Here is a 10,234-nt window from a genome sequence, read left to right as displayed (position 1 = left end):
TGTATCCCACACGAACTGGCCTCACCATGCAGACAGTGTAGCAACTCACTAGAAGAAATCCGGGTGCTTGGATGTCAACATGGAGCATAGCCACCGGCTGGCCTGGACCATTCGTCCTTAGAACATTATTGTCAGTTTCAGCTGCTGCAACAGAATACCCTAGACTAGGTGGCTTATAATCAACAGAGATGTATTTCTCACAGTTCTGGAAACTAGGAAGTCCAAGATCAAGGTACCAGCAGCGTTGGTGTCTAGTTAGAAGCAGCTTCCTCGTTCCTGTCTTCCCACTGTGTCCTCACTTGGTGGAGGGGGAAGGGAGCTCTCTAGGGCCACTTTTATAAGGGCTCTAAGCCTTCGTGGGGCTGAGCCCCCATGAGCTAATTACGTCTCAAAGCCTCCACTTCCAAATACTGTCACGCTGGGGATTAGGTTTCAACATGTGAATTTGGGGAAGACATAAACATTGTCCATCGCAATTATATTAGAGAAAAACAAACTTCTACCTTGTTCAAGCCACTGAATAATTTCATTCTTATTGTTGCAGAAGCCTAGTCTTACCCTAAGTGGCAAACCTCACAAGGAGGTCCCTATACCCAATATAGCCCAGGAGCTATAGACAGGAATGGTTGATGGGTGTGGCTCTTCATGCTGGAGGGAGGCGCGGGGAGCAGTGGGACATTTTCCCCAGTCACCTTGAGCAGAGCGGGTATGGCACATATCGCTGGCAGACATGAAGAGGCCTTGTGGTCTAGATGAGGAGGACATGGCAGCGAGCCACATGGACAAATGACTTGACACCAGATGGGAAAGAGGATGTCAGTATGGACAGACGACAAAGACTAGATGATCCTTCCACCTGTGTTTGTGGCTTAAAAACCTCCCAAGGGGCTCCTGGGTGGTTCAGTCGGTTAAGCGTCTGACTCTTGGTTCCAGCTCAGGCCCTGATGTCACAGTTTTGTGAGTTCAAACCCCACATCGGGCTCTGTGCTGATAGTGTGGGGCCCACTTAGGATTCTCTCTTTCTCCCCCTCTCTCTGCTCCTCCCCTACTTGCACTGTCTCTCTCAAAAATAAATAAACTTAAAAAAAACAAAAACACAAAAAAACCTCCTAGAACTTAGATGCAGCCCCTGGGGAACGTGTGGGGCAGACTCTAAGTCATTTGTGCTGCTACCATTCACGGTCAACTTTCAGCTTGTATGCTGGATCCCATCCCCACTCACCTACGCAAAGGCTTTGTTCCTGCAAGTTTCTCCTGCATCATCAATCTTCCCCTTTACTGTATTAGCCCCCAGTGAGAAAAAAAAAGGTAAATCTTCTCTTGACCCCCACAACCTTTTTAATTATCCTTTTGTTGTTGTGTTCCAAATCCTCTAAATGCTTCCCTATACTGACTGACTCCCACTTCCTCACCTCCCATTCTTTTTTCCTTTTTTTTTTTTTATAGTTTGTGCTTTTCGTTTTTAAGGTTATTTTTTATTTTGAGAGAGAGAGAGAGCACACAAGCAGGGGGAGGAGCAGAGAGAGAGAGAGAGAGAGAGAGAGAGAGAAATCCCAAGCAGGCTCTCAGGTGTCAGTGTAGAGCCTGACTTGGGGTTCGACCCCACGAACCCAGTGAGATCATGACCTGAGCTGAAATCAAGAGTTGGACGCTTTCCGACTTCAGCCAGGTCACGATCTCACGGTCTGTGAGTTCGAGCCCCACGTCGGGCTCTGGGCTGATGGCTCAGAGCCTGGAGCCTGTTTCCGATTCTGTGTCTCCCTCTCTCTCTCTGCCCCTCCCCCGTTCATGCTCTGTCTCTCTCTGTCCCAAAAATAAATAAACGTTAAAAAAAAAATTAAAAGAGTTGGACGCTTAACTGACTGAGCCACCCAGGGGCCTCTCTATCTCCTTTTTTCTCCTGCCCCCTCTGTCTTTCACCAACCTCAGTCAGGTTTTTCCTCATGCCAACCCAGTGCAACCACTCTTGTCTGAGTTACCAAACATCCATCCCACCAAAGCTCTTAGCAGGTTTTACCACAAATGATCACTTCTTCTTCTTCTTTTCTTGAAATTTACTTATTTTACTCAAGCAATCTTTACACCCACTGTGGGGCTCGAACTCACGACCCCGAGATGAAGAGTTGCTCTCTCTTCCAACTGAGCCAGCCAGGTGCCCCAGTGATCATGTCTTTCTTGAAGCCCTTTCTTCACTTCTGGTTTTCTTTCTAACCTCATTGCATCTTCTGACTCTCATTTGCTGGATTACCACTCCCTCCCTCCTCCATCCCATCCCTCATTTAGGTGCTTGCTCATGTGCTACCTTCTCAGAGAAGCCATCGCTGACCATTCCACCTAAAACAGAGCTTCTCCCATTATTCTCTCTCCCTTTTCCCTGCTTTATTTTTTTTTATCTGAGCCCTTAGCATCACCTGCAATTATATTATCCATTTGTGTACTCGTATATCACCTGTCTCCCTCACCCCTAGAATGGAAGCTTTGTGACAACAAGGACTTAGTCATATCCGTTGCTGCACTTTTTTAAAGTAATCCCCACTCCCAATGTGGCACTCGAACTCGTGACTCCAAGATCAAGGGTCACATGCTCTACTGAATTAGCCAGCCAGGTGCCCCTTGTTGCTGTACTCTTAAGGCCTAGCACTGTGCCTGATACTTACTAGATCGTCAATGCAATCTACTGAATAAATAACGGAAATTAAATCCAGTTATATGTCAATTATACCTCGATAAATCCGGAAAAATAATGTTTAAGGCAGAAAAGTAAATTACATTTGTGGTTTTTTTTTAAGTTTTATATTTGAATTTGTGGACCAAGAATTCACACCTGCAATAGAAACCGGTTCTAATTTTTGTCAACTCCCCCTTCTCCACCCCACACCTATACCATCATCCTTCACATGAAGATTTTCTGGAGATTGTGAATAGGAGGTAGGCGGTGACACTCTAGGAGAGCTGACCCAGTTAACGCTAAGTGTCCGCCTCTCTGGACTTTCATGGTACCCTAAGCACAGCACAATTTATTTATCTGTTATCCTGCCAATAGTTATTTCCTTTTCCTCCCCACCTTTTTTTAAATGTTTATTTATTTTTGAAAGAGCACTCACAAGTTGGGGAGGGGCAGAAAGAGAGAGGGAGAGAGGGAATCTCAAGCAGTCTCCATGCTATCAGTGCAGACTGGGATGCAGGGCTCGAACTCAAGAACTGTAAGATCATGACCTGAGCTGAAATCAAGAGTTGGATGTTCAACCAACTGAGCCATCCAGGCACCCCATCCCCTTTCTTTTTGATACTATGAACAATACTGCTAGAAAATTCTCTTTTCCTATTGCTCCTTAGGGTACACCCTGCTGCTGACACATGGAGGAAGACAAAGACACATGGAGGAAGACTCAATAAGGGAAGAGGACAAGTTTTGACAGGGTAGACATCAGCAAACACAGGTGTGTCCAAGTCAGTTCAGGAAACATCCATCATTGTCCTCACTTCAGTCTCCCGCAGCTGATGACACTATTGACTAATGTGTCTCGCTCTTCTCTTGGCTTCTGTAAAACCACTCTCTCCTCTCTGCACTCTCTTGCTCCTGACTCCTCTGCAGGCATCTCTTTCTGACCAGACCTCTGTTGGATGGACTTCCCCTTGACTTAGGAGGGAGACACTGCTCTCCTCTCTCTATGGGCTTCCAAGGTAATATCACCCAGTCTTAGGGTATTAAATACTACATATATACTGATAATGTCCCCCAAACTCTATCTTTGTCCCAGACCTCTACTATAAGAGGTATACAGACTAGAGCCCACTGCCTGCATAATATTTCCTCCTGGATGTCCCACAGGCATCTAGAACTTAATACAGGAATACCTTGGAGATATTGCCAGTTTGATTCCAGACCTCCACAGTAAAGTGACTATCACAATAAACTGAGTCAAATGAATTTTTTGGTTTCCTAGTTCATGTAAAAGTTATATTTGCACTATGCTGTAGTCTATTAAGTGTGCAATAGCATTGTATCTAAAAATACAATGTACATATCTTAATACAAATATTTTATTGAGGGGCGCCTGGGTGGCTTAGTCAGGTAAGTGTCAGACTTCGACTCAGGTCACGATCTTGCTGTTCATGAGTTTGAGCCCCGCAATGGGCTCTGTGCTGACAGCTCGGAGCCTGGAGCCTGCTTCAGATTCTGTGTCTCCCTCTCTCTCTCTGCCGCTCCCCTGCTCACACTCTGTCTCTCTCTCAGAAATAAACATTAAAAAATATTTTATTGATAAAACATGCTAACCATTGTCTGAGGTTGCAGTGAGTTGTAATCTTTTTGCTGGTGGAAGGTCTTGACTTTTGTTTTAGTTTCTTACAATTTATTAAATTTCTTCTGTTTCAATAGTTACTTACCCCTTCTCACTTCTTTTTTTTAATTGAAGTATACGTGACAATGTTATATTAGTTTCAGGTGTACAACATGATTTGACAATTCTATACATTATGCTCTGCTCACTACAATAAATGTAGTTACCATCTGTCAACATATAATGTTATTACAATATTATTGACTATACTCCTTATGCTGTATCTTTCACCCCTTGACTTATTTATAACTGGAAGTTTGTACCTCTTAATTCCCTTCACCTATTTTGCCCATTCCCTCAAACCCCTCCCCTCTGGCAACCACGAATTTGTTCTCTGCGTTTATGATTTTGTTGTTGCTTTTTTGTTTGTTCATTTGTTTTGTTTTCTTTTTAGATTCCACATATAGGTGAAATCACATGACATTTGTCTTTCTCTTAACTTATTTTTCTTAGCTCAATACCCCTGGTCCATCCATAGAGTCACAAATGGTCTCACCTTGATGTTAACAGTTGCTGACTGATCAGGATGGCGGGTACTGAAGGTCAGGGTGGCTGTGGCAATTTCTAAGACAATGAAGTCTGCTGCATTGATTGCCTCTTCCTTTCACAAATGATTTCTCTGGAACCTGCAATGATATTTGCTAGCATGTTACCCCCAGTAGAACTTCTTTCAAATTGGAGTCGAGCGTCTCAAACCTTGCTGCTGCTTTATCAGCTCAGTTTATATAATGTTCTAAAGCCTTTGTGTCATTTCGACAGTCTTCACGTGAGGAGGAGATTCCATCTCAAGAAACCACTCTCCTTGCTCATCCATAAGAAGCAATTCCTCATCTGTTCAAGTTGTATCAATGGGATCACAGCCATTCGGTCCCCTCTTCAGGCTCCACTTCTCATTCTGGTTCTCCTGCTGTTTCCACCCCATCTGCAGGTACTTCTTCCATTGAAGTCTTGACCCCCTCACAGTCATCCATGAGGGTGGGAACCAACTTTTTCTAAACTATCAACGTTGGTATTTTGACTTCTTCCCGTGAATCATTAATGTTGTGAATGGCATGTAGAACGGTGAATGGATACTTTCCCGAAGATTTTCAATGTACTTTTCCCAGATCCACCAGAGGAATCACTCTCTAGGGGAGCTATAGCCTTAAGAAATGTATTTCTTGAAGCGCCTGGGTGACACAGTCAGTTGAGCATCCGACCTCAGCTCATGTCATGATCTCATGGTCTGTATGTTCAAGCCCAGCATTGGGCTCTCTGCTGTCAGTACAGAGCCTGCTTTAGATCCCCTGTCTTCCCTCTCTCCCCCCGTTCTGCACTCATGCTCTCTTTCAAAATAAATAAACTTAAAAAAAGTTTTTTATGTATTTATTTGTCTATTTATTTATTTTTGAGAGAGAGAGAGGTCGAGACAGAGAGGCTGAGAGAGAGGGAGAGAGAGGATCCCAAGCAAGGCTCTACAGCACAGAGCCCAAAGCAGGGCTCAAACCCACCAACCGTGAGATCGTGACATGAGCCAAAACCAAGGGTCAGAGGCTTAACCGACTGAGCCACCCAAGTTCCCCAAGAAATGTACGTCTTTTAAATTTTTATTTATTTGTTTGTTTATTTGTTTATTTATTTTTACTTATTTATGTATTTATAAATTAAATAAATAAAATTTATTTACTCATTTAATTTTAATTTAATAAAAAAATGTTTTTAAGTTTATTTTTGAGAGAGAGACAGAGCACGAGTGGGGGAGGGGCAGAGAGAGAGAGGGAGACACAGAATCCAAAACAAGCTCCAGGCTCTGAGCTGTCAGCACAGAGCCCGACACAGGGCTCAAACTCACAAACTGTGAGATCATCACCTGAGCTGAAGTCGGACGCCTAACCAACTGAGCCACCCAGGCGCCCCTCGAGAAATGTATTTCTTAAATAATAACACTTCAGAGTTGAAATTACTCCTTGATCCATGGGCTTCAGCACGGATGGTGTATTAGCAAAACAACGTGAATCTCATTGTATATCTGCATCAGAGCTCTTGGGTGACCAGGTACATTGTTAATGAACAGTAATATTTTGAAAGGAATCTTTTTTCTGAGTAGTAGGTCTCAACAGTGGGCTTAACATATTCAGTAAACAGGGGTGGCTGGGTGGCTCAGTCAGTTAAGTGTCCAAACTTGGCTTAGGTCCTGATCTCCTAGTTTGTGGGTTCTTATGGACTCAAGCCCTACATCGGGCTCGCTGCTGTCACCACAGAGCCCACTTCGGATCCCCTGTCTCCCTCTCTTTCTGCCCCTCCCCCACTTGTGGTCACTCTCTCGCTCTCTCTCTCTCTAAAAAATAAGCATTAAAAAATCTATATTCAGTAAACCACATTGTAAACTTACGTGCTTTCATCCAGGCTTTGTTTTTCCATTTATAGAGCACAGGCAGAGTAGATTTGGCATAGTTTTTAAGGATTTTTGGAACAAAAATGAGCATTGGCTTCAACTTCAAGTCACCAGCTGCATTAGCCCCTAACAAGAGAGTCAGCCTGTCCTTTGAAGCTTCAAAGCTGATCATTGACTTGTCCTCTCTAGCTATGAAAGTCCTAGATGCCATCTTCTTCCAATAGGAGGCTGTTTCATCTACGTTGAAAATCCGTTGTTCAGCGGAGCCACCTTCATCAGTTACCATAGCTAGATCTTCTGGAAGGCTTGCTGCAGCTTCTACATCAGCACTTGCTGCCTCACCTTGCACTTCAATGCTATGGAGATGGCGTCTTTCCCTAAACCTCATAAACCAACCTTTACCAGCTTCAGACTTTCCTTCTGCAGCTTCCTCCCCTCTCTCAGCCTTCATAGAAATGAAGAGAGCCAGGGCCTTGCTCTGGATTAGGCTCTGGCTTAAGGGAATGTCGCGGTGGGTTTGATCTCCTCTCCAGACCACTCAAACTTTCTCCATATCCGCAATAAGGCTATTTTGCCTTCTTATTACTCATGTGCTCACTGGAGTAGCACTTTTCAATTTCCTTCAACAACTTTTCCTTTGCATTCACGACTTGGCTAACTGGCACAACAGGCCTAGCTTTCGGCCCATCTCAGCTGTTGGCAAGCCTTCCTCACTGAGCTCAATCATTTCTAGCTTTTGATTTAAAGCGAGAGACATTTGGCTCTTCCTTTCACTTGGACACTTAGAGGCCATTGTAGGGTTATAAATTGGCCTCGTTCCAATATTGTTTCCTGTGTCTCAGGGAATAGCAGAGCCTGAGGAGAAAGAGAGGAAGCAGCTGGTTCATAGAGCAGTCAGAACACACACATTTTTCAATCAAGTTTGCTGTCTTATATGAGCGTGGTTCGTGACACCTCAAAACAATTACAATAACAACATCAAAGATCATCGATCACACATCACCATAACAAATATAATAATAGTGAAAAGACTCGAGCTCTTGCAAGAATTACCAAAATGGGACACAGAGACCAGAAGTAAACAAATGTTGGAAAAATGGTGCGGACAGGCTTGCTTGACGCGGTGCTGCCCCAACTTTTCAACCTGTAAAAATTCAATCTCTGCAAAGTGCAATAGAGCCAAGTTCAATAAAATGATGCGTGCCTGTATGTCAAAAATAAAACTCTTGGTTTTCTGAAATCTGTCTTTCTAATCTTCCTTTTTGCTGGAAATGATACCACTATCCACATAGCTGGGTACATTTCTTCCTTTCCCTTTCCACCTTCTAAATCCAATCCATCCCTAAATCCTGTTGACTCTCTCTCTAAAACATGTCCTGAATCTATCTGTCCACTTCTCTCACTGCAACATTTTGATTTATTTTTTAAAGCTTATTTATTTGGAGAGAGAGAGAGTATGTGTGTGAGCAGGGGAGGGGGCCGGGGAGGGGCAGGGAGAGGGAGAGAATCACAGATTCCACGCTGTCAGTGCAGAGCCCAATGTGGAGACTCGAACCCACAAACCGTGAGACCATGACCTGAGCCAAAACCAGGCGCTTAACCAACTGAGCCACCCAGGCACCCCTCCCTCACTGTAACATTTTAATGGTCACCTCTTACCTGGAGGACTGAAATAGCCTTCTCACCGCTCTATGCATTTATGCTGCCCCCCTACGGTCTATTGTCCTCATAGCACCCAGACAAATCTTAAAAATACAAACCTGACACTCGTCTGCTTAAAAACTGCCAATGGCCTCTTCCCCATTATACTACATACATTGTCCTTTGGAAAAAGAAACCCATGTCCATACCAGGGTCTATACATCTGGCCCCAGCCACCTCCGGCTGACCTCTCTCCTTGCCTCCATCTTGCTAAGCTCCAACTATAGTAGCTTCTTCTTCATTCTTAAACATGCCAAGCTCTATTCTACTTCAGGCTGTTCAGCTTTCCCTCTGCCCAGAACATTCTTGGCTAAGTCATATGGCTAAGTTCTTCTTGACCTTGACATCTTGGCACCTCCTCAGAAAATTGTCCCTCGGCCTTCTCTACCCAGGTGACTCCCCTTACCTTCTCCTGTACCCCAACATTGTTCTCTATCCCTGCAGTATGTCTCATCATTCATAGTCCTTGCTATTTGACTATCTTTGTTACTAGACTTTTGGCTTCACGAGCTCAGGATTCACATCAGTTTTACGCACCTAGTGCCTAAGCCAGAACCTGGTACATAGTGAATACCCAGTAAGGATCTGTTGAAAGAATGGATCAATTCACCCTGAACTGGGTAACGAGGATACAGAGACAACCAAGATATGGTCCTTCTATTCCATAATGCTATATAGTCTCATGGATGAAAAATGTGTAAATAGGCAATTACAAAACTGGTAAGTAATACATTGGAGATCAGAACCGGAACACAGAGAGGCCCAAAGCCCAGGGTGGGGTTATGTATGTGAGTAGAAAGGATGCTGTGTTTACATGAAGCTGTGTTTACAAATCCACCAGCATTTCCCTAATAAGAAACACAGTTTTTCTTTCTAATAATGAACATTTACCTAGTGTACCAACCTCCATGTACTGTTCCTGGTCTGTTTATTTTGTTGTTAATGTGACCAAAGTAGTACAGCTTCTAAGCGATAGAGCTGGGATTCAAAACCATGTGGTCTAGCTCCTGAGCCTACAAAGGCTACATTTTTTAAAAATGATTTAAGGTGAAATTCACATCATATAAAATTAAACATTTTAAAGTGAACAATTCAGTGGCAATTAGTACATTCACAATGTTATACAATCACTCCCTCTATCTAGTTCCAAAACATTTCCATCACTCCAAACTAAAACACCAAACTTATTAAGTAGCTTCCCGTTACCTTCCAGGTACTGTTTTTGATCCTCACAATGATCTGGTCGTACAATTGAGGAAAGTGAGGCCCTGAGAAGTTCAGTGGTAAGTCCAACGTTATATAACTAGTAAATGTGGGACAGGGATTTTGAACCATACTTAGTTTTCTGACCCCAGAGCCTAAACCTTTGATTAACACGCATCTTTGGGCAGCCCGCCCCCCCCCCCCCAAGAAAGGGGCTGGATTTGGGTTTCAGAGACAGTAAATTTTGTTGGGCCAGGGATTTAGAAACTATAAGTGCGTCCTCAATTGTTAAAAAATGCACGTTGAAGGGAAATTGCAATTAGTACTGTATAGGTGGTTGGCAGAACCAAAAATAATCTAAGCCCAGGAGCATCTACGGGGCAGGCACTTGGAAAGGTCAGTATTGCAGGAAGTTTTGCCAAAGTCTCAAGAACAAGAAGTTCATAATTCCTTGGGCAGCCCCTATGTGTGCCAAGCTGAAAGCTGAAGAGAGGCAGAGTAGCCAGGAGGGTGTGGCTTGCCTTGGGGGGTGGGGTGGGGGTGGGGAGGGGGCAGGGGCAGCCGGGAAAGCCCAGCTGGTTGTCTGCAAGAGAAGCTGGGGTTGCAACTGGGA

The 10,234-nt window shown here is 44.0% G+C and overlaps 1 long non-coding RNA gene across 1 annotated transcript; it reads right to left on the bottom strand.

The window, feature by feature from the left end:
• Positions 1-4,474: 4,474 nt before the first annotated feature.
• On the bottom strand, positions 4,475-10,124 carry LOC125173125 (uncharacterized). The gene is made up of 3 exons (XR_007154934.1): positions 9,625-10,124; positions 6,715-7,572; positions 4,475-4,969 (listed from the first exon to the last, which is right to left on the bottom strand). It is a non-coding gene; the product is annotated as an uncharacterized LOC125173125 (long non-coding RNA).
• Between the last annotated feature and the right edge of the window lie 110 nt (positions 10,125-10,234).

Source organism: Prionailurus viverrinus, chromosome C1 (assembly GCF_022837055.1).
Source record: "Prionailurus viverrinus isolate Anna chromosome C1, UM_Priviv_1.0, whole genome shotgun sequence".
Taxonomy (NCBI): domain Eukaryota; kingdom Metazoa; phylum Chordata; class Mammalia; order Carnivora; family Felidae; genus Prionailurus; species Prionailurus viverrinus.
The sequence above is the reverse complement of the archived record's forward strand: the minus strand, read 5'-3'. Positions and strand labels throughout refer to the sequence as shown.